The sequence below is a fragment of the Schistocerca serialis genome, chromosome 2, assembly GCF_023864345.2.
Source record: "Schistocerca serialis cubense isolate TAMUIC-IGC-003099 chromosome 2, iqSchSeri2.2, whole genome shotgun sequence".
NCBI classification, from domain to species: domain Eukaryota; kingdom Metazoa; phylum Arthropoda; class Insecta; order Orthoptera; family Acrididae; genus Schistocerca; species Schistocerca serialis.
Window position 1 is genome coordinate 804,619,156 of NC_064639.1, and position 21,170 is coordinate 804,640,325.

Consider the following 21,170-nt stretch of genomic DNA (forward strand, 5'->3'; position numbering starts at 1 on the left):
GAATTATTCCGCACAAGAAGCGATCATGTAGGAAGAGCGAGCCGAGGCTGTCGCTCGACCACACAATAAATTTTTGCTTAATCCCAATTTGCAGTACCGGTTCGACACTAGAATACTGCGCCTTGGTTCTTCCAAAAGCGATAGTAATAAGCACGTCGAGTGCAGTGTCATTTGGGGTAGTGAGTCAGACATGGAGAGGATATGGGGCGGGTGGAATATGCAACGACAGGGGCATTGCAGGGCGGCCGCCGGCTCGTTGCGCTGTGGCGCACCGGTGCCGGCGGCGGCCTGGCTGGGCTGCTGGTGCCTCCATGTAGAGCTGCCGCCGAGCCCAGGCAAAGTGCCGCTAACGAAGCGATTGCCTTTGGTGACATCATTTGCAATAACGACTGCGCGAATCGACGGTATCTCGTAAGGAAGGAAAGAGCAGCAGCTGCCGCCGAGCCCAGGCGCCGTGCCGAACACGCAGAAGGTCCCCGGCTCGATTGCGGGCGGAAACCCGTTTTCGTCGCACTCAGCAAGACACTTGCTACGATCTCTACTGTGACCATTTAAATCAACTTCAAACGTTCCATCAGCAGGGTGCACATGGCTCAAATGAAACATGAAACGGTTTCAGAACTGGTTGTCGGATTTTAGCGCTGACTTGGAGGCCTGGAAATGCGCGAAACAGCCGCCGCCATGCGATTTGTTACCACACCGTTGTACAAAACGCAAGGGCTCGTCCGGGATTTGAACCCGGGACCTCCTGCACCCGAAGCAGGAATCATACCCCTAGACCAACGAGCCTATTCGTCCCGAAAACGCCACCTTTGATGGTCTCACCATGTAGGGCTGCAGCTCAGCCAGCGTTCTCCCTGTCTGTCGCGGTTGGATTGTTTTCATCGACGTCTTTTACTGCAGGAACTTCACGAATCGGAGGGAGCTCGTAGCCGATGCCCTTGCTAACACAGAAGAAAAACTGTTGCTATTACGAGTCTCCGGGTGGTACATGAAAAGAACCGTCGTTTCCGTGGTGTAGCGGTTATCACGTCTGCTTTACTCGCAGAAGGTCCCCGGTTCGATGCCGGGCGGGAACACAACAATTTTAATCTATATTTCGGATTTCATTTCCGAGATGACCTCACGTCCGCGTATGCAGAGACAAGCAATGTTGTATGCTAGACGGATAGGGCGTCATTTTACTGTCAAATACTGTAGCTCTCTTATTGCACCGGTATTTGGTAACTGAGAACGCCCCTAGCTCCATTATGGCTGGCAAAATTTATAATCCGGTTCTTCAGGGCTACTTCAAGTGCGCTTGCTACTGGCTTTCCTGAGCTCACCCTACTCGCCTTGTCACAGCTCTGTCAAAGTGTGATGCTAACTAATAATGAGAAACTCTTAGCCACGCTCAATCTTACATGCCACCCCTTGGTTGTGTCCGTCGCTAGTAAGATGAGGGTAGACTGTCGCACAATTAAGCTGAATCTCCACTCACGGTGCACATATCCCGCAAAGACAACCTTGTTTTCCGTTGCATGCAAAATTACCGTCTGCCTTTCTACCGAATTCCACCTACGTACTTTACTGGTGCCGCATTCTTGTTATATCCACGTGCTATAACAGGCGTCAACTCTTCATTGAGGAGCTGCAACCGGGGCTGAGTTCCACCTACTCTTCAGCACGGTCAAAATGGCAGGGCTCGTCCGGGATTTGAACCCGGGACCTCCTGCACCCAAAGCAGGAATCATACCCCTAGACCAACGAGCCACCTGGCTGGAGCAGTCAAGTTAATCCCAAGTAGTGGGCCTCACAGGGAACACAAACTTTCACGCGAATTCGCAAGATAAACGCTTTCTGCAGGCAGCACTCACCACTGATGAGAAGAATATTAAAGGCAACGAATAAAAAGCGAAATAACTTCATCGAGCACTGCTTATGAACAGCCGGCAGTGCCTCAGTTTCGGTATGTGGTTTCTCAGGGTTAAGAGAAGGCGAATGCACTAAACAAAAGAACATCGGGAAACCAAGCACCAACTCATAACGAAAAGACTGCACAATATACTGCAAGCAAAACTTCCAGAAGACGGATACTGAAGACGCCGCAGACAAAAGAATTATTCTATGCAGTAACGATTATCTAGGAAGCGTGAATTGCATGTGCTGCTCCACCACACAACTTCTTTTGATACTGTTTTACTTATTCTAAATTTTCATTACCTGATCGTCTCTAAAATACTGTGCGGTTATCACCTGGTTTCCAACAGCGATAGTAGTAAGTAAGTCGACTACAAAGTCTTTCAAAGTAGGTCAGACACAAAAAAAAAAAAAAAAAAAAAATTTCGGAGCTGCGTGTAGCTCATGTCATTCTGCTTTCAATCGTGAATCTCCGGCTGGGAGTAGTGGCGTACTTCTGTAATCCAAGCTTCTGGGAGGCCGTTGTGTGGGAGAGATCTGGAAACAACTACAGATTCGACCGTTCCACGAGCTCAGGAACGGCCGCGAGGCCTTCATCGAGCTCTGCAGGTCGACAGATGATAGTGTGGAAATTTCGGCAAGCGGTGGCTAAGGGTTAAGAGAAGCCAAACGCACTAAACACAAGAAAGTCGGGTAACCGAAGCACACCACTCATAACGAAAAGATTGCGGAATGCATTGCGAAAGCAAAACTTCGAGAAGACCAACTCTGAAGCCATCGGCGAGCTAGGAATTATTCCGCACAAGAAGCGATCATGTAGGAAGAGCGAGCCGAGGCTGTCGCTCGACCACACAATAAATTTTTGCTTAATCCCAATTTGCAGTACCGGTTCGACACTAGAATACTGCGCCTTGGTTCTTCCAAAAGCGATAGTAATAAGCACGTCGACTGCAGTGTCATTTGGGGTAGTGAGTCAGACATGGAGAGGATATGAGGCGGGTGGAATATGCAACGACAGGGGCATTGCAGGGCGGCCGCCGGCTCCTTGCGCTGTGGCGCACCGGTGCCGGCGGCGGCCTGGCTGGGCTGCTGGTGCCTCCATGTAGAGCTGCCGCCGAGCCCAGGCAAAGTGCCGCTAACGAAGCGATTGCCTTTGGTGACATCTTTTGCAATAACGACTGCGCGAATCGACGGTATCTCGTAAGGAAGGAAAGAGCAGCAGCTGCCGCCGAGCCCAGGCGCCGTGCCGAACACGCAGAAGGTCCCCGGCTCGATTGCGGGCGGAAACCCGTTTTCGTCGCACTCAGCAAGACACTTGCTACGATCTCTACTGTGTTCATTTAAATCAACTTCAAACGTTCCATCAGCAGGGTGCACATGGCTCAAATGAAACATGAAACGGTTTCAGAACTGGTTGTCGGATTTTAGCGCTGACTTGGAGGCCTGGAAATGCGCGAAACAGCCGCCGCCATGCGATTTGTTACCACACCGTTGTACAAAACGCAAGGGCTCGTCCGGGATTTGAACCCGGGACCTCCTGCACCCGAAGCAGGAATCATACCCCTAGACCAACGAGCCTATTCGTTCCGAAAACGCACTGCATGTGAATGACGCCACCTTTGATGGCCTCACCATGTAGGGCTGCAGCTCAGCCAGCGTTCTCCCTGTCTGTCGCGGTTAGATTGTTTCCATCGACGTCTTTTACTACAGGAACTTCACGAATCGGAGGGAGCTCGTAGCCGATGCCCTTGCTAACACAGAAGAGAAACTGTTGCTATTACGAGTCTCCGGGTGGTACATGAAAATGACCGTTGTTTCCGTGGTGTAGCGGTTATCACGTCTGCTTTACACGCAGAAGGTCCCCGGTTCGATCCCGGGCGGGAACACAACAATTTTAATCTACATTTCGGATTTCATTTCCGAGATGACCTCACGTCCGCGTATGCAGAGACAAGCAATGTTGTATGCTAGACGGATAGGGCGTCATTTTACTGTCAAATACTGTTGCTCTCTTATTGCACCGGTATTTGGTAACTGAGAACGCCCCTAGCTCCATTATGGCAGGCAAAATTTATAATCCGGTTCTTCAGGGCTACTTCAAGTGCGCTTGCTACTGGCTTTCCTGAGCTCACCCTACTCGCCTTGTCACAGCTCTGTCAAAGTGTGATGCAAACTAATAATGAGAAACTCTTAGCCACGCTCAATCTTACATGCCACCCCTTGGTTGTTGCCGTCGCTAGTAAGATGAGGGTAGACTGTCGCACAATTAAGCTGAATCTCCACTCACGGTGCACATATCCCGCAAAGACAACCTTGTTTTCCGTTGCATGCAAAATTACCGTCTGCCTTTCTACCGAATTCCACCTACGTACTTTACTGGTGCCGCATTCTTGTTATATCCACGTGCTATAACAGGCGTCAACTCTTCATTGAGGAGCTGCAACCGGGGCTGAGTTCCACCTACTCTTCAGCACGGTCAAAATGGCAGGGCTCGTCCGGGATTTGAACCCGGGACCTCCTGCACCCAAAGCAGGAATCATACCCCTAGACCAACGAGCCACCTGGCTGGAGCAGTCAAGTTAATCCCAAGTAGTGGGCCTCACAGGGAACACAAACTTTCACGCGAATTCGCAAGATAAACGCTTTCTGCAGGCAGCACTCACCACTGATGAGAAGAATATTAAAGGCAACGAATAAAAAGCGAAATAACTTCATCGAGCACTGCTTATGAACAGCCGGCAGTGCCTCAGTTTCGGTATGTGCTTTCTCAGGGTTAAGAGAAGGCGAATGCACTAAACAAAAGAACATCGGGAAACCAAGCACCAACTCATAACGAAAAGATTGCACAATATACTGCAAGCAAAACTTCCAGAAGACGGATACTGAAGACGCCGCAGACAAAAGAATTATTCTATGCAGTAACGATTATCTAGGAAGCGTGAATTGCATGTGCTGCTCCACCACACAACTTCTTTTGATACTGTTTTACTTATTCTAAATTTTCATTACCTGATCGTCTCTAAAATACTGTGCGGTTATCACCTGGTTTCCAACAGCGATAGTAGTAAGTAAGTCGACTACAAAGTCTTTCAAAGTAGGTCAGACACAAAAAAAAAAAAAATTCGGAGCTGCGTGTAGCTCATGTCATTCTGCTTTCAATCGTGAATCTCCGGCTGGGAGTAGTGGCGCACTTCTGTAATCCAAGCTTCTGGGAGGCCGTTGTGTGGGAGAGATCTGGAAACAACTACAGATTCGACCGTTCCACGAGCTCAGGAACGGCCGCGAGGCCTTCATCGAGCTCTGCAGGTCGACAGATGATAGTGTGGAAATTTCGGCAAGCGGTGGCTAAGGGTTAAGAGAAGCCAAACGCACTAAACACAAGAAAGTCGGGTAACCGAAGCACACCACTCATAACGAAAAGATTGCGGAATGCATTGCGAAAGCAAAACTTCGAGAAGACCAACTCTGAAGCCATCGGCGAGCTAGGAATTATTCCGCACAAGAAGCGATCATGTAGGAAGAGCGAGCCGAGGCTGTCGCTCGACCACACAATAAATTTTTGCTTAATCCCAATTTGCAGTACCGCTTCGACACTAGAATACTGCGCCTTGGTTCTTCCAAAAGCGATAGTAATAAGCACGTCGACTGCAGTGTCATTTGGGGTAGTGAGTCAGACATGGAGAGGATATGAGGCGGGTGGAATATGCAACGACAGGGGCATTGCAGGGCGGCCGCCGGCTCCTTGCGCTGTGGCGCACCGGTGCCGGCGGCGGCCTGGCTGGGCTGCTGGTGCCTCCATGTAGAGCTGCCGCCGAGCCCAGGCAAAGTGCCGCTAACGAAGCGATTGCCTTTGGTGACATCTTTTGCAATAACGACTGCGCGAATCGACGGTATCTCGTAAGGAAGGAAAGAGCAGCAGCTGCCGCCGAGCCCAGGCGCCGTGCCGAACACGCAGAAGGTCCCCGGCTCGATTGCGGGCGGAAACCCGTTTTCGTCGCACTCAGCAAGACACTTGCTACGATCTCTACTGTGTTCATTTAAATCAACTTCAAACGTTCCATCAGCAGGGTGCACATGGCTCAAATGAAACATGAAACGGTTTCAGAACTGGTTGTCGGATTTTAGCGCTGACTTGGAGGCCTGGAAATGCGCGAAACAGCCGCCGCCATGCGATTTGTTACCACACCGTTGTACAAAACGCAAGGGCTCGTCCGGGATTTGAACCCGGGACCTCCTGCACCCGAAGCAGGAATCATACCCCTAGACCAACGAGCCTATTCGTTCCGAAAACGCACTGCATGTGAATGACGCCACCTTTGATGGCCTCACCATGTAGGGCTGCAGCTCAGCCAGCGTTCTCCCTGTCTGTCGCGGTTAGATTGTTTCCATCGACGTCTTTTACTACAGGAACTTCACGAATCGGAGGGAGCTCGTAGCCGATGCCCTTGCTAACACAGAAGAGAAACTGTTGCTATTACGAGTCTCCGGGTGGTACATGAAAATGACCGTTGTTTCCGTGGTGTAGCGGTTATCACGTCTGCTTTACACGCAGAAGGTCCCCGGTTCGATCCCGGGCGGGAACACAACAATTTTAATCTACATTTCGGATTTCATTTCCGAGATGACCTCACGTCCGCGTATGCAGAGACAAGCAATGTTGTATGCTAGACGGATAGGGCGTCATTTTACTGTCAAATACTGTTGCTCTCTTATTGCACCGGTATTTGGTAACTGAGAACGCCCCTAGCTCCATTATGGCAGGCAAAATTTATAATCCGGTTCTTCAGGGCTACTTCAAGTGCGCTTGCTACTGGCTTTCCTGAGCTCACCCTACTCGCCTTGTCACAGCTCTGTCAAAGTGTGATGCAAACTAATAATGAGAAACTCTTAGCCACGCTCAATCTTACATGCCACCCCTTGGTTGTTGCCGTCGCTAGTAAGATGAGGGTAGACTGTCGCACAATTAAGCTGAATCTCCACTCACGGTGCACATATCCCGCAAAGACAACCTTGTTTTCCGTTGCATGCAAAATTACCGTCTGCCTTTCTACCGAATTCCACCTACGTACTTTACTGGTGCCGCATTCTTGTTATATCCACGTGCTATAACAGGCGTCAACTCTTCATTGAGGAGCTGCAACCGGGGCTGAGTTCCACCTACTCTTCAGCACGGTCAAAATGGCAGGGCTCGTCCGGGATTTGAAATCGGGACCTCCTGCACCCAAAGCAGGAATCATACCCCTAGACCAACGAGCCACCTGGCTGGAGCAGTCAAGTTAATCCCAAGTAGTGGGCCTCACAGGGAACACAAACTTTCACGCGAATTCGCAAGATAAACGCTTTCTGCAGGCAGCACTCACCACTGATGAGAAGAATATTAAAGGCAACGAATAAAAAGCGAAATAACTTCATCGAGCACTGCTTATGAACAGCCGGCAGTGCCTCAGTTTCGGTATGTGCTTTCTCAGGGTTAAGAGAAGGCGAATGCACTAAACAAAAGAACATCGGGAAACCAAGCACCAACTCATAACGAAAAGATTGCACAATATACTGCAAGCAAAACTTCCAGAAGACGGATACTGAAGACGCCGCAGACAAAAGAATTATTCTATGCAGTAACGATTATCTAGGAAGCGTGAATTGCATGTGCTGCTCCACCACACAACTTCTTTTGATACTGTTTTACTTATTCTAAATTTTCATTACCTGATCGTCTCTAAAATACTGTGCGGTTATCACCTGGTTTCCAACAGCGATAGTAGTAAGTAAGTCGACTACAAAGTCTTTCAAAGTAGGTCAGACACAAAAAAAAAAAAAATTCGGAGCTGCGTGTAGCTCATGTCATTCTGCTTTCAATCGTGAATCTCCGGCTGGGAGTAGTGGCGCACTTCTGTAATCCAAGCTTCTGGGAGGCCGTTGTGTGGGAGAGATCTGGAAACAACTACAGATTCGACCGTTCCACGAGCTCAGGAACGGCCGCGAGGCCTTCATCGAGCTCTGCAGGTCGACAGATGATAGTGTGGAAATTTCGGCAAGCGGTGGCTAAGGGTTAAGAGAAGCCAAACGCACTAAACACAAGAAAGTCGGGTAACCGAAGCACACCACTCATAACGAAAAGATTGCGGAATGCATTGCGAAAGCAAAACTTCGAGAAGACCAACTCTGAAGCCATCGGCGAGCTAGGAATTATTCCGCACAAGAAGCGATCATGTAGGAAGAGCGAGCCGAGGCTGTCGCTCGACCACACAATAAATTTTTGCTTAATCCCAATTTGCAGTACCGCTTCGACACTAGAATACTGCGCCTTGGTTCTTCCAAAAGCGATAGTAATAAGCACGTCGACTGCAGTGTCATTTGGGGTAGTGAGTCAGACATGGAGAGGATATGAGGCGGGTGGAATATGCAACGACAGGGGCATTGCAGGGCGGCCGCCGGCTCCTTGCGCTGTGGCGCACCGGTGCCGGCGGCGGCCTGGCTGGGCTGCTGGTGCCTCCATGTAGAGCTGCCGCCGAGCCCAGGCAAAGTGCCGCTAACGAAGCGATTGCCTTTGGTGACATCTTTTGCAATAACGACTGCGCGAATCGACGGTATCTCGTAAGGAAGGAAAGAGCAGCAGCTGCCGCCGAGCCCAGGCGCCGTGCCGAACACGCAGAAGGTCCCCGGCTCGATTGCGGGCGGAAACCCGTTTTCGTCGCACTCAGCAAGACACTTGCTACGATCTCTACTGTGACCATTTAAATCAACTTCAAACGTTCCATCAGCAGGGTGCACATGGCTCAAATGAAACATGAAACGGTTTCAGAACTGGTTGTCGGATTTTAGCGCTGACTTGGAGGCCTGGAAATGCGCGAAACAGCCGCCGCCATGCGATTTGTTACCACACCGTTGTACAAAACGCAAGGGCTCGTCCGGGATTTGAACCCGGGACCTCCTGCACCCGAAGCAGGAATCATACCCCTAGACCAACGAGCCTATTCGTTCCGAAAACGCACTGCATGTGAATGACGCCACCTTTGATGGCCTCACCATGTAGGGCTGCAGCTCAGCCAGCGTTCTCCCTGTCTGTCGCGGTTAGATTGTTTCCATCGACGTCTTTTACTACAGGAACTTCACGAATCGGAGGGAGCTCGTAGCCGATGCCCTTGCTAACACAGAAGAGAAACTGTTGCTATTACGAGTCTCCGGGTGGTACATGAAAATGACCGTTGTTTCCGTGGTGTAGCGGTTATCACGTCTGCTTTACACGCAGAAGGTCCCCGGTTCGATCCCGGGCGGGAACACAACAATTTTAATCTACATTTCGGATTTCATTTCCGAGATGACCTCACGTCCGCGTATGCAGAGACAAGCAATGTTGTATGCTAGACGGATAGGGCGTCATTTTACTGTCAAATACTGTTGCTCTCTTATTGCACCGGTATTTGGTAACTGAGAACGCCCCTAGCTCCATTATGGCAGGCAAAATTTATAATCCGGTTCTTCAGGGCTACTTCAAGTGCGCTTGCTACTGGCTTTCCTGAGCTCACCCTACTCGCCTTGTCACAGCTCTGTCAAAGTGTGATGCAAACTAATAATGAGAAACTCTTAGCCACGCTCAATCTTACATGCCACCCCTTGGTTGTTGCCGTCGCTAGTAAGATGAGGGTAGACTGTCGCACAATTAAGCTGAATCTCCACTCACGGTGCACATATCCCGCAAAGACAACCTTGTTTTCCGTTGCATGCAAAATTACCGTCTGCCTTTCTACCGAATTCCACCTACGTACTTTACTGGTGCCGCATTCTTGTTATATCCACGTGCTATAACAGGCGTCAACTCTTCATTGAGGAGCTGCAACCGGGGCTGAGTTCCACCTACTCTTCAGCACGGTCAAAATGGCAGGGCTCGTCCGGGATTTGAACCCGGGACCTCCTGCACCCAAAGCAGGAATCATACCCCTAGACCAACGAGCCACCTGGCTGGAGCAGTCAAGTTAATCCCAAGTAGTGGGCCTCACAGGGAACACAAACTTTCACGCGAATTCGCAAGATAAACGCTTTCTGCAGGCAGCACTCACCACTGATGAGAAGAATATTAAAGGCAACGAATAAAAAGCGAAATAACTTCATCGAGCACTGCTTATGAACAGCCGGCAGTGCCTCAGTTTCGGTATGTGGTTTCTCAGGGTTAAGAGAAGGCGAATGCACTAAACAAAAGAACATCGGGAAACCAAGCACCAACTCATAACGAAAAGATTGCACAATATACTGCAAGCAAAACTTCCAGAAGACGGATACTGAAGACGCCGCAGACAAAAGAATTATTCTATGCAGTAACGATTATCTAGGAAGCGTGAATTGCATGTGCTGCTCCACCACACAACTTCTTTTGATACTGTTTTACTTATTCTAAATTTTCATTACCTGATCGTCTCTAAAATACTGTGCGGTTATCACCTGGTTTCCAACAGCGATAGTAGTAAGTAAGTCGACTACAAAGTCTTTCAAAGTAGGTCAGACACAAAAAAAAAAAAAAAAAAAAAAATTTCGGAGCTGCGTGTAGCTCATGTCATTCTGCTTTCAATCGTGAATCTCCGGCTGGGAGTAGTGGCGTACTTCTGTAATCCAAGCTTCTGGGAGGCCGTTGTGTGGGAGAGATCTGGAAACAACTACAGATTCGACCGTTCCACGAGCTCAGGAACGGCCGCGAGGCCTTCATCGAGCTCTGCAGGTCGACAGATGATAGTGTGGAAATTTCGGCAAGCGGTGGCTAAGGGTTAAGAGATGCCAAACGCACTAAACACAAGAAAGTCGGGTAACCGAAGCACACAACTCATAACGAAAAGATTGCGGAATGCAGTGCGAAAGCAAAACTTCGAGAAGACCAACTCTGAAGCCATCGGCGAGCTAGGAATTATTCCGCACAAGAAGCGATCATGTAGGAAGAGCGAGCCGAGGCTGTCGCTCGACCACACAATAAATTTTTGCTTAATCCCAATTTGCAGTACCGGTTCGACACTAGAATACTGCGCCTTGGTTCTTCCAAAAGCGATAGTAATAAGCACGTCGACTGCAGTGTCATTTGGGGTAGTGAGTCAGACATGGAGAGGATATGAGGCGGGTGGAATATGCAACGACAGGGGCATTGCAGGGCGGCCGCCGGCTCCTTGCGCTGTGGCGCACCGGTGCCGGCGGCGGCCTGGCTGGGCTGCTGGTGCCTCCATGTAGAGCTGCCGCCGAGCCCAGGCAAAGTGCCGCTAACGAAGCGATTGCCTTTGGTGACATCTTTTGCAATAACGACTGCGCGAATCGACGGTATCTCGTAAGGAAGGAAAGAGCAGCAGCTGCCGCCGAGCCCAGGCGCCGTGCCGAACACGCAGAAGGTCCCCGGCTCGATTGCGGGCGGAAACCCGTTTTCGTCGCACTCAGCAAGACACTTGCTACGATCTCTACTGTGTTCATTTAAATCAACTGCAAACGTTCCATCAGCAGGGTGCACATGGCTCAAATGAAACATGAAACGGTTTCAGAACTGGTTGTCGGATTTTAGCGCTGACTTGGAGGCCTGGAAATGCGCGAAACAGCCGCCGCCATGCGATTTGTTACCACACCGTTGTACAAAACGCAAGGGCTCGTCCGGGATTTGAACCCGGGACCTCCTGCACCCGAAGCAGGAATCATACCCCTAGACCAACGAGCCTATTCGTTCCGAAAACGCACTGCATGTGAATGACGCCACCTTTGATGGCCTCACCATGTAGGGCTGCAGCTCAGCCAGCGTTCTCCCTGTCTGTCGCGGTTAGATTGTTTCCATCGACGTCTTTTACTACAGGAACTTCACGAATCGGAGGGAGCTCGTAGCCGATGCCCTTGCTAACACAGAAGAGAAACTGTTGCTATTACGAGTCTCCGGGTGGTACATGAAAATGACCGTTGTTTCCGTGGTGTAGCGGTTATCACGTCTGCTTTACACGCAGAAGGTCCCCGGTTCGATCCCGGGCGGGAACACAACAATTTTAATCTACATTTCGGATTTCATTTCCGAGATGACCTCACGTCCGCGTATGCAGAGACAAGCAATGTTGTATGCTAGACGGATAGGGCGTCATTTTACTGTCAAATACTGTTGCTCTCTTATTGCACCGGTATTTGGTAACTGAGAACGCCCCTAGCTCCATTATGGCAGGCAAAATTTATAATCCGGTTCTTCAGGGCTACTTCAAGTGCGCTTGCTACTGGCTTTCCTGAGCTCACCCTACTCGCCTTGTCACAGCTCTGTCAAAGTGTGATGCAAACTAATAATGAGAAACTCTTAGCCACGCTCAATCTTACATGCCACCCCTTGGTTGTTGCCGTCGCTAGTAAGATGAGGGTAGACTGTCGCACAATTAAGCTGAATCTCCACTCACGGTGCACATATCCCGCAAAGACAACCTTGTTTTCCGTTGCATGCAAAATTACCGTCTGCCTTTCTACCGAATTCCACCTACGTACTTTACTGGTGCCGCATTCTTGTTATATCCACGTGCTATAACAGGCGTCAACTCTTCATTGAGGAGCTGCAACCGGGGCTGAGTTCCACCTACTCTTCAGCACGGTCAAAATGGCAGGGCTCGTCCGGGATTTGAACCCGGGACCTCCTGCACCCAAAGCAGGAATCATACCCCTAGACCAACGAGCCACCTGGCTGGAGCAGTCAAGTTAATCCCAAGTAGTGGGCCTCACAGGGAACACAAACTTTCACGCGAATTCGCAAGATAAACGCTTTCTGCAGGCAGCACTCACCACTGATGAGAAGAATATTAAAGGCAACGAATAAAAAGCGAAATAACTTCATCGAGCACTGCTTATGAACAGCCGGCAGTGCCTCAGTTTCGGTATGTGGTTTCTCAGGGTTAAGAGAAGGCGAATGCACTAAACAAAAGAACATCGGGAAACCAAGCACCAACTCATAACGAAAAGATTGCACAATATACTGCAAGCAAAACTTCCAGAAGACGGATACTGAAGACGCCGCAGACAAAAGAATTATTCTATGCAGTAACGATTATCTAGGAAGCGTGAATTGCATGTGCTGCTCCACCACACAACTTCTTTTGATACTGTTTTACTTATTCTAAATTTTCATTACCTGATCGTCTCTAAAATACTGTGCGGTTATCACCTGGTTTCCAACAGCGATAGTAGTAAGTAAGTCGACTACAAAGTCTTTCAAAGTAGGTCAGACACAAAAAAAAAAAAAAAAAAAAAATTCGGAGCTGCGTGTAGCTCATGTCATTCTGCTTTCAATCGTGAATCTCCGGCTGGGAGTAGTGGCGCACTTCTGTAATCCAAGCTTCTGGGAGGCCGTTGTGTGGGAGAGATCTGGAAACAACTACAGATTCGACCGTTCCAAGAGCTAAGGAACGGCCGCGATGCCTTCATCGAGCTCTGCAGATCGACAGATGATAGTGTGGAAATTTCGGCAAGCGGTGGCTAAGGGTTAAGAGAAGCCAAACGCACTAAACACAAGAAAGTCGTCTAACCGAAGCACACCACTCATAACGAAAAGATTGCGGAATGCATTGCGAAAGCAAAACTTCGAGAAGACCAACTCTGAAGCCATCGGCGAGCTAGGAATTATTCCGCACAAGAAGCGATCATGTAGGAAGAGCGAGCCGAGGCTGTCGCTCGACCACACAATAAATTTTTGCTTAATCCCAATTTGCAGTACCGCTTCGACACTAGAATACTGCGCCTTGGTTCTTCCAAAACCGATAGTAATAAGCACGTCGACTGCAGTGTCATTTGGGGTAGTGAGTCAGACATGGAGAGGATATGGGGCGGGTGGAATATGCAACGACAGGGGCATTGCAGGGCGGCCGCCGGCTCCTTGCGCTGTGGCGCACCGGTGCCGGCGGCGGCCTGGCTGGGCTGCTGGTGCCTCCATGTAGAGCTGCCGCCGAGCCCAGGCAAAGTGCCGCTAACGAAGCGATTGCCTTTGGTGACATCTTTTGCAATAACGACTGCGCGAATCGACGGTATCTCGTAAGGAAGGAAAGAGCAGCAGCTGCCGCCGAGCCCAGGCGCCGTGCCGAACACGCAGAAGGTCCCCGGCTCGATTGCGGGCGGAAACCCGTTTTCGTCGCACTCAGCAAGACACTTGCTACGATCTCTACTGTGTTCATTTAAATTAACTTCAAACGTTCCATCAGCAGGGTGCACATGGCTCAAATGAAACATGAAACGGTTTCAGAACTGGTTGTCGGATTTTAGCGCTGACTTGGAGGCCTGGAAATGCGCGAAACAGCCGCCGCCATGCGATTTGTTACCACACCGTTGTACAAAACGCAAGGGCTCGTCCGGGATTTGAACCCGGGACCTCCTGCACCCGAAGCAGGAATCATACCCCTAGACCAACGAGCCTATTCGTTCCGAAAACGCACTGCATGTGAATGACGCCACCTTTGATGGCCTCACCATGTAGGGCTGCAGCTCAGCCAGCGTTCTCCCTGTCTGTCGCGGTTAGATTGTTTCCATCGACGTCTTTTACTACAGGAACTTCACGAATCGGAGGGAGCTCGTAGCCGATGCCCTTGCTAACACAGAAGAGAAACTGTTGCTATTACGAGTCTCCGGGTGGTACATGAAAATGACCGTTGTTTCCGTGGTGTAGCGGTTATCACGTCTGCTTTACACGCAGAAGGTCCCCGGTTCGATCCCGGGCGGGAACACAACAATTTTAATCTACATTTCGGATTTCATTTCCGAGATGACCTCACGTCCGCGTATGCAGAGACAAGCAATGTTGTATGCTAGACGGATAGGGCGTCATTTTACTGTCAAATACTGTTGCTCTCTTATTGCACCGGTATTTGGTAACTGAGAACGCCCCTAGCTCCATTATGGCAGGCAAAATTTATAATCCGGTTCTTCAGGGCTACTTCAAGTGCGCTTGCTACTGGCTTTCCTGAGCTCACCCTACTCGCCTTGTCACAGCTCTGTCAAAGTGTGATGCAAACTAATAATGAGAAACTCTTAGCCACGCTCAATCTTACATGCCACCCCTTGGTTGTTGCCGTCGCTAGTAAGATGAGGGTAGACTGTCGCACAATTAAGCTGAATCTCCACTCACGGTGCACATATCCCGCAAAGACAACCTTGTTTTCCGTTGCATGCAAAATTACCGTCTGCCTTTCTACCGAATTCCACCTACGTACTTTACTGGTGCCGCATTCTTGTTATATCCACGTGCTATAACAGGCGTCAACTCTTCATTGAGGAGCTGCAACCGGGGCTGAGTTCCACCTACTCTTCAGCACGGTCAAAATGGCAGGGCTCGTCCGGGATTTGAACCCGGGACCTCCTGCACCCAAAGCAGGAATCATACCCCTAGACCAACGAGCCACCTGGCTGGAGCAGTCAAGTTAATCCCAAGTAGTGGGCCTCACAGGGAACACAAACTTTCACGCGAATTCGCAAGATAAACGCTTTCTGCAGGCAGCACTCACCACTGATGAGAAGAATATTAAAGGCAACGAATAAAAAGCGAAATAACTTCATCGAGCACTGCTTATGAACAGCCGGCAGTGCCTCAGTTTCGGTATGTGGTTTCTCAGGGTTAAGAGAAGGCGAATGCACTAAACAAAAGAACATCGGGAAACCAAGCACCAACTCATAACGAAAAGATTGCACAATATACTGCAAGCAAAACTTCCAGAAGACGGATACTGAAGACGCCGCAGACAAAAGAATTATTCTATGCAGTAACGATTATCTAGGAAGCGTGAATTGCATGTGCTGCTCCACCACACAACTTCTTTTGATACTGTTTTACTTATTCTAAATTTTCATTACCTGATCGTCTCTAAAATACTGTGCGGTTATCACCTGGTTTCCAACAGCGATAGTAGTAAGTAAGTCGACTACAAAGTCTTTCAAAGTAGGTCAGACACAAAAAAAAAAAAAAAAAAAAAAATTTCGGAGCTGCGTGTAGCTCATGTCATTCTGCTTTCAATCGTGAATCTCCGGCTGGGAGTAGTGGCGTACTTCTGTAATCCAAGCTTCTGGGAGGCCGTTGTGTGGGAGAGATCTGGAAACAACTACAGATTCGACCGTTCCACGAGCTCAGGAACGGCCGCGAGGCCTTCATCGAGCTCTGCAGGTCGACAGATGATAGTGTGGAAATTTCGGCAAGCGGTGGCTAAGGGTTAAGAGATGCCAAACGCACTAAACACAAGAAAGTCGGGTAACCGAAGCACACAACTCATAACGAAAAGATTGCGGAATGCAGTGCGAAAGCAAAACTTCGAGAAGACCAACTCTGAAGCCATCGGCGAGCTAGGAATTATTCCGCACAAGAAGCGATCATGTAGGAAGAGCGAGCCGAGGCTGTCGCTCGACCACACAATAAATTTTTGCTTAATCCCAATTTGCAGTACCGGTTCGACACTAGAATACTGCGCCTTGGTTCTTCCAAAAGCGATAGTAATAAGCACGTCGACTGCAGTGTCATTTGGGGTAGTGAGTCAGACATGGAGAGGATATGAGGCGGGTGGAATATGCAACGACAGGGGCATTGCAGGGCGGCCGCCGGCTCCTTGCGCTGTGGCGCACCGGTGCCGGCGGCGGCCTGGCTGGGCTGCTGGTGCCTCCATGTAGAGCTGCCGCCGAGCCCAGGCAAAGTGCCGCTAACGAAGCGATTGCCTTTGGTGACATCTTTTGCAATAACGACTGCGCGAATCGACGGTATCTCGTAAGGAAGGAAAGAGCAGCAGCTGCCGCCGAGCCCAGGCGCCGTGCCGAACACGCAGAAGGTCCCCGGCTCGATTGCGGGCGGAAACCCGTTTTCGTCGCACTCAGCAAGACACTTGCTACGATCTCTACTGTGTTCATTTAAATCAACTGCAAACGTTCCATCAGCAGGGTGCACATGGCTCAAATGAAACATGAAACGGTTTCAGAACTGGTTGTCGGATTTTAGCGCTGACTTGGAGGCCTGGAAATGCGCGAAACAGCCGCCGCCATGCGATTTGTTACCACACCGTTGTACAAAACGCAAGGGCTCGTCCGGGATTTGAACCCGGGACCTCCTGCACCCGAAGCAGGAATCATACCCCTAGACCAACGAGCCTATTCGTTCCGAAAACGCACTGCATGTGAATGACGCCACCTTTGATGGCCTCACCATGTAGGGCTGCAGCTCAGCCAGCGTTCTCCCTGTCTGTCGCGGTTAGATTGTTTCCATCGACGTCTTTTACTACAGGAACTTCACGAATCGGAGGGAGCTCGTAGCCGATGCCCTTGCTAACACAGAAGAGAAACTGTTGCTATTACGAGTCTCCGGGTGGTACATGAAAATGACCGTTGTTTCCGTGGTGTAGCGGTTATCACGTCTGCTTTACACGCAGAAGGTCCCCGGTTCGATCCCGGGCGGGAACACAACAATTTTAATCTACATTTCGGATTTCATTTCCGAGATGACCTCACGTCCGCGTATGCAGAGACAAGCAATGTTGTATGCTAGACGGATAGGGCGTCATTTTACTGTCAAATACTGTTGCTCTCTTATTGCACCGGTATTTGGTAACTGAGAACGCCCCTAGCTCCATTATGGCAGGCAAAATTTATAATCCGGTTCTTCAGGGCTACTTCAAGTGCGCTTGCTACTGGCTTTCCTGAGCTCACCCTACTCGCCTTGTCACAGCTCTGTCAAAGTGTGATGCAAACTAATAATGAGAAACTCTTAGCCACGCTCAATCTTACATGCCACCCCTTGGTTGTTGCCGTCGCTAGTAAGATGAGGGTAGACTGTCGCACAATTAAGCTGAATCTCCACTCACGGTGCACATATCCCGCAAAGACAACCTTGTTTTCCGTTGCATGCAAAATTACCGTCTGCCTTTCTACCGAATTCCACCTACGTACTTTACTGGTGCCGCATTCTTGTTATATCCACGTGCTATAACAGGCGTCAACTCTTCATTGAGGAGCTGCAACCGGGGCTGAGTTCCACCTACTCTTCAGCACGGTCAAAATGGCAGGGCTCGTCCGGGATTTGAACCCGGGACCTCCTGCACCCAAAGCAGGAATCATACCCCTAGACCAACGAGCCACCTGGCTGGAGCAGTCAAGTTAATCCCAAGTAGTGGGCCTCACAGGGAACACAAACTTTCACGCGAATTCGCAAGATAAACGCTTTCTGCAGGCAGCACTCACCACTGATGAGAAGAATATTAAAGGCAACGAATAAAAAGCGAAATAACTTCATCGAGCACTGCTTATGAACAGCCGGCAGTGCCTCAGTTTCGGTATGTGGTTTCTCAGGGTTAAGAGAAGGCGAATGCACTAAACAAAAGAACATCGGGAAACCAAGCACCAACTCATAACGAAAAGATTGCACAATATACTGCAAGCAAAACTTCCAGAAGACGGATACTGAAGACGCCGCAGACAAAAAAATTATTCTATGCAGTAACGATTATCTAGGAAGCGTGAATTGCATGTGCTGCTCCACCACACAACTTCTTTTGATACTGTTTTACTTATTCTAAATTTTCATTACCTGATCGTCTCTAAAATACTGTGCGGTTATCACCTGGTTTCCAACAGCGATAGTAGTAAGTAAGTCGACTACAAAGTCTTTCAAAGTAGGTCAGACACAAAAAAAAAAAAAAAAAAAAAAATTTCGGAGCTGCGTGTAGCTCATGTCATTCTGCTTTCAATCGTGAATCTCCGGCTGGGAGTAGTGGCGTACTTCTGTAATCCAAGCTTCTGGGAGGCCGTTGTGTGGGAGAGATCTGGAAACAACTACAGATTCGACCGTTCCACGAGCTCAGGAACGGCCGCGAGGCCTTCATCGAGCTCTGCAGGTCGACAGATGATAGTGTGGAAATTTCGGCAAGCGGTGGCTAAGGGTTAAGAGATGCCAAACGCACTAAACACAAGAAAGTCGGGTAACCGAAGCACACCACTCATAACGAAAAGATTGCGGAATGCAGTGCGAAAGCAAAACTTCGAGAAGACCAACTCTGAAGCCATCGGCGAGCTAGGAATTATTCCGCACAAGAAGCGATCATGTAGGAAGAGCGAGCCGAGGCTGTCGCTCGACCACACAATAAATTTTTGCTTAATCCCAATTTGCAGTACCGGTTCGACACTAGAATACTGCGCCTTGGTTCTTCCAAAAGCGATAGTAATACGCACGTCGACTGCAGTGTCATTTTGGGTAGTGAGTCAGACATGGAGAGGATATGAGGCGGGTGGAATATGCAACGACAGGGGCATTGCAGGGCGGCCGCTGGCTCCTTGCGCTGTGGCGCACCGGTGCCGGCGGCGGCCTGGCTGGGCTGCTGGTGCCCCCATGTAGAGCTGCCGCCGAGCCCAGGCAAAGTGCCGCTAACGAAGGGATTGCCTTTGGTGACATCTTTTGCAATAACGACTGCGCGAATCGACGGTATCTCGTAAGGAAGGAAAGAGCAGCAGCTGCCGCCGAGCCCAGGCGCCGTGCCGAACACGCAGAAGGTCCCCGGCTCGATTGCGGGCGGAAACCCGTTTTCGTCGCACTCAGCAAGACACTTGCTACGATCTCTACTGTGTTCATTTAAATCAACTGCAAACGTTCCATCAGCAGGGTGCACATGGCTCAAATGAAACATGAAACGGTTTCAGAACTGGTTGTCGGATTTTAGCGCTGACTTGGAGGCCTGGAAATGCGCGAAACAGCCGCCGCCATGCGATTTGTTACCACACCGTTGTACAAAACGCAAGGGCTCGTCCGGGATTTGAACCCGGGACCTCCTGCACCCGAAGCAGGAATCATACCCCTAGACCAACGAGCCTATTCGTTCCGAAAACGCACTGCATGTGAATGACGCCACCTTTGATGGCCTCACCATGTAGGGCTGCAGCTCAGCCAGCGTTCTCCCTGTCTGTCGCGGTTAGATTGTTTCCATCGACGTCTTTTACTACAGGAACTTCACGAATCGGAGGGAGCTCGTAGCCGATGCCCTTGCTAACACAGAAGAGAAACTGTTGCTATTACGAGTCTCCGGGTGGTACATGAAAATGACCGTTGTTTCCGTGGTGTAGCGGTTATCACGTCTGCTTTACACGCAGAAGGTCCCCGGTTCGATCCCGGGCGGGAATACAACAATTTTAATCTACATTTCGGATTTCATTTCCGAGATGACCTCACGTCCGCGTATGCAGAGACAAGCAATGTTGTATGCTAGACGGATAGGGCGTCATTTTACTGTCAAATACTGTTGCTCTCTTATTGCACCGGTATTTGGTAACTGAGAACGCCCCTAGCTCCATTATGGCAGGCAAAATTTATAATCCGGTTCTTCAGGGCTACTTCAAGTGCGCTTGCTACTGGCTTTCCTGAGCTCACCCTACTCGCCTTGTCACAGCTCTGTCAAAGTGTGATGCAAACTAATAATGAGAAACTCTTAGCCACGCTCAATCTTACATGCCACCCCTTGGTTGTTGCCGTCGCTAGTAAGATGAGGGTAGACTGTCGCACAATTAAGCTGAATCTCCACTCACGGTGCACATATCCCGCAAAGACAACCTTGTTTTCCGTTGCATGCAAAATTACCGTCTGCCTTTCTACCGAATTCCACCTACGTACTTTACTGGTGCCGCATTCTTGTTATATCCACGTGCTATAACAGGCGTCAACTCTTCATTGAGGAGCTGCAACCGGGGCTGAGTTCCACCTACTCTTCATCACGGTCAAAATGGCAGGGCTCGTCCGGGATTTGAACCCGGGACCTCCTGCACCCAAAGCAGGAATCATAACCCTTTTTTTTTTTTTTTTTTTTTTTTTTTTTTTTTTTTTTTTTTTCCCTAATGAACCGCTGCAGGAGCAGAACGACGGGTAGGGCAGGGGTCGACACCCGAAGCCTGGCCATCCCGCCGCCATGCCCAAGCAACGTGTTCGAGTTCGAGGATCGAAGGGTCAGGAAGAGGATGGAGTTGGTTTGTCGATGTTGTTCTTTTTATGTATTTATTTCTTTCATTTTTACAACATTTTTTTGTATTATAGATTTATTTTGTTTCATTACAAAGAAAGATCCTACAACTGCCGTAGCCGAGCGTCCGAGTCGTCTTCTCGTCTGTTGGGAGGGGTTCCCCCCTATTCCGTCCGTAGAGGATCAATATGCTCCAGGAATCGTCTTCATTTTCAGCGTCTCATACCCGGAACGCCCCAGTGAGCAGGAGGATCCGCAAATAATGAACCTAAATAATTTGCGAAACGAGTTCTGTACTTCGGGTGGCGGCTGAAAGCTGCATGTGTCGTCATCAAT

General features: G+C 49.7%; 22 non-coding genes across 22 annotated transcripts; 8 read left to right on the plus strand and 14 right to left on the minus strand.

Annotated features, from left to right (window-relative positions):
* Nucleotides 1–717: 717 nt before the first annotated feature.
* Nucleotides 718–789, minus strand: Trnap-cgg (transfer RNA proline (anticodon CGG)). Its single transcript has one exon. It is a non-coding gene; the product is annotated as a tRNA-Pro (tRNA).
* Nucleotides 790–1,006: 217 nt separating this feature from the next.
* Trnav-uac (transfer RNA valine (anticodon UAC)) lies at nt 1,007–1,079 on the plus strand. The gene has a single exon. It is a non-coding gene; the product is annotated as a tRNA-Val (tRNA).
* Nucleotides 1,080–1,680: 601 nt separating this feature from the next.
* Trnap-ugg (transfer RNA proline (anticodon UGG)) lies at nt 1,681–1,752 on the minus strand. The gene has a single exon. It is a non-coding gene; the product is annotated as a tRNA-Pro (tRNA).
* A 1,653-nt stretch (nt 1,753–3,405) lies between these two features.
* On the minus strand, nt 3,406–3,477 carry Trnap-cgg (transfer RNA proline (anticodon CGG)). Its single transcript has one exon. It is a non-coding gene; the product is annotated as a tRNA-Pro (tRNA).
* A 235-nt stretch (nt 3,478–3,712) lies between these two features.
* On the plus strand, nt 3,713–3,785 carry Trnav-uac (transfer RNA valine (anticodon UAC)). The gene has a single exon. It is a non-coding gene; the product is annotated as a tRNA-Val (tRNA).
* A 601-nt stretch (nt 3,786–4,386) lies between these two features.
* Trnap-ugg (transfer RNA proline (anticodon UGG)) lies at nt 4,387–4,458 on the minus strand. The gene has a single exon. It is a non-coding gene; the product is annotated as a tRNA-Pro (tRNA).
* Nucleotides 4,459–6,102: 1,644 nt separating this feature from the next.
* Nucleotides 6,103–6,174, minus strand: Trnap-cgg (transfer RNA proline (anticodon CGG)). The gene has a single exon. It is a non-coding gene; the product is annotated as a tRNA-Pro (tRNA).
* Nucleotides 6,175–6,409: 235 nt separating this feature from the next.
* Trnav-uac (transfer RNA valine (anticodon UAC)) lies at nt 6,410–6,482 on the plus strand. Its single transcript has one exon. It is a non-coding gene; the product is annotated as a tRNA-Val (tRNA).
* A 2,317-nt stretch (nt 6,483–8,799) lies between these two features.
* Trnap-cgg (transfer RNA proline (anticodon CGG)) lies at nt 8,800–8,871 on the minus strand. Its single transcript has one exon. It is a non-coding gene; the product is annotated as a tRNA-Pro (tRNA).
* Nucleotides 8,872–9,106: 235 nt separating this feature from the next.
* Nucleotides 9,107–9,179, plus strand: Trnav-uac (transfer RNA valine (anticodon UAC)). Its single transcript has one exon. It is a non-coding gene; the product is annotated as a tRNA-Val (tRNA).
* A 601-nt stretch (nt 9,180–9,780) lies between these two features.
* On the minus strand, nt 9,781–9,852 carry Trnap-ugg (transfer RNA proline (anticodon UGG)). Its single transcript has one exon. It is a non-coding gene; the product is annotated as a tRNA-Pro (tRNA).
* Nucleotides 9,853–11,506: 1,654 nt separating this feature from the next.
* Nucleotides 11,507–11,578, minus strand: Trnap-cgg (transfer RNA proline (anticodon CGG)). Its single transcript has one exon. It is a non-coding gene; the product is annotated as a tRNA-Pro (tRNA).
* A 235-nt stretch (nt 11,579–11,813) lies between these two features.
* Trnav-uac (transfer RNA valine (anticodon UAC)) lies at nt 11,814–11,886 on the plus strand. The gene has a single exon. It is a non-coding gene; the product is annotated as a tRNA-Val (tRNA).
* A 601-nt stretch (nt 11,887–12,487) lies between these two features.
* Trnap-ugg (transfer RNA proline (anticodon UGG)) lies at nt 12,488–12,559 on the minus strand. The gene has a single exon. It is a non-coding gene; the product is annotated as a tRNA-Pro (tRNA).
* A 1,652-nt stretch (nt 12,560–14,211) lies between these two features.
* On the minus strand, nt 14,212–14,283 carry Trnap-cgg (transfer RNA proline (anticodon CGG)). Its single transcript has one exon. It is a non-coding gene; the product is annotated as a tRNA-Pro (tRNA).
* A 235-nt stretch (nt 14,284–14,518) lies between these two features.
* Nucleotides 14,519–14,591, plus strand: Trnav-uac (transfer RNA valine (anticodon UAC)). Its single transcript has one exon. It is a non-coding gene; the product is annotated as a tRNA-Val (tRNA).
* A 601-nt stretch (nt 14,592–15,192) lies between these two features.
* Trnap-ugg (transfer RNA proline (anticodon UGG)) lies at nt 15,193–15,264 on the minus strand. Its single transcript has one exon. It is a non-coding gene; the product is annotated as a tRNA-Pro (tRNA).
* A 1,654-nt stretch (nt 15,265–16,918) lies between these two features.
* On the minus strand, nt 16,919–16,990 carry Trnap-cgg (transfer RNA proline (anticodon CGG)). Its single transcript has one exon. It is a non-coding gene; the product is annotated as a tRNA-Pro (tRNA).
* Nucleotides 16,991–17,225: 235 nt separating this feature from the next.
* Trnav-uac (transfer RNA valine (anticodon UAC)) lies at nt 17,226–17,298 on the plus strand. The gene has a single exon. It is a non-coding gene; the product is annotated as a tRNA-Val (tRNA).
* Nucleotides 17,299–17,899: 601 nt separating this feature from the next.
* Trnap-ugg (transfer RNA proline (anticodon UGG)) lies at nt 17,900–17,971 on the minus strand. Its single transcript has one exon. It is a non-coding gene; the product is annotated as a tRNA-Pro (tRNA).
* Nucleotides 17,972–19,625: 1,654 nt separating this feature from the next.
* Nucleotides 19,626–19,697, minus strand: Trnap-cgg (transfer RNA proline (anticodon CGG)). The gene has a single exon. It is a non-coding gene; the product is annotated as a tRNA-Pro (tRNA).
* Nucleotides 19,698–19,932: 235 nt separating this feature from the next.
* Trnav-uac (transfer RNA valine (anticodon UAC)) lies at nt 19,933–20,005 on the plus strand. Its single transcript has one exon. It is a non-coding gene; the product is annotated as a tRNA-Val (tRNA).
* Nucleotides 20,006–21,170: the final 1,165 nt, after the last annotated feature.